Raw genomic sequence first — 997 nt, forward strand, 5'->3', positions numbered from 1 at the left:
CAACCCACGAGTTTTCTCACTATTACTCTTCCGATTCCCTCCCCCATCCCACCGGGGGGGAGTGAGCGAACAGCTGGGTGGTGCTGAGTTGCCGGCTGGGGTTAAACCATGACAACAGAAGTTTCATTAAAGACAATGTTGTATAAAGAGTGGCATAGATACTTAGATCAGGCCAGGATTTCAGCTGAAATTGTTGGAACAAGGTCTTTAGACTTTCATGGCTGTTCATTCTTGCTTATCCCACACAATAGACATACATAGGAAAAGCAACCATGAAACATATTTACCTTCATGATACAGGTCAAGAGCCGGGATGAGAACGAAGACACTCCTTGGTGCTGATAATGACTGCTTTGTGGTTGAAACTGGATCCTTGATGTTCAGTGCCTTGTTTTGTGTGGTAGGGTGGGAGGAGTCCCTGGGTTCCATGTTCTCCTGTTATCAGCTAGGAGCAAGTGCTTGAGTTTCTCTCCTAGTGGAGACTGACTCCTGATGGGTCTCTCTCTAATTTGTACAGAGGGCTAAAAAAGCTTCTTGAGTAAGTCTGCTTTGTGAAGGAGTTTGGGTTCAGTGTCCTAATTTTAGGAAGAAGAAAAACAACAATAAAAATCAAGTCAATGAAAACAGCTTTTTCTTATATATATATATATATATTTCCTACATTATTTGCAAACCAAACAGAACTGTGCAAAGGTGTAAGTGAAACTCAGTACATACAAGTTCTGTTAATCAATCTAGTTTCCCTCTCTAGAAAGAAAGTGAGACTATGGAAACTCTAGTCCAAAGTAAAATAGCAGTTAAATTTCAGATCTAATCATTTAACTACTTAGTAACAATAAGAACTTTATTTTTCGGAATCATATATTCTAACTATACAACCACAGACAGACCCTTGTTTGCATAATGAGACAATCAGGGCCACCGCTGACATCTCAGTGCGGTGCTTCTTGCACAGATTCATAGCCAGAGAATTTGATACAAAGCCACAGACCCTTTA

The sequence above is a fragment of the Aptenodytes forsteri genome, unplaced genomic scaffold (genome assembly GCF_000699145.1).
Source record: "Aptenodytes forsteri isolate BGI_AS27 unplaced genomic scaffold, ASM69914v1 Scaffold105, whole genome shotgun sequence".
Taxonomy (NCBI): Eukaryota; Metazoa; Chordata; class Aves; order Sphenisciformes; family Spheniscidae; genus Aptenodytes; species Aptenodytes forsteri.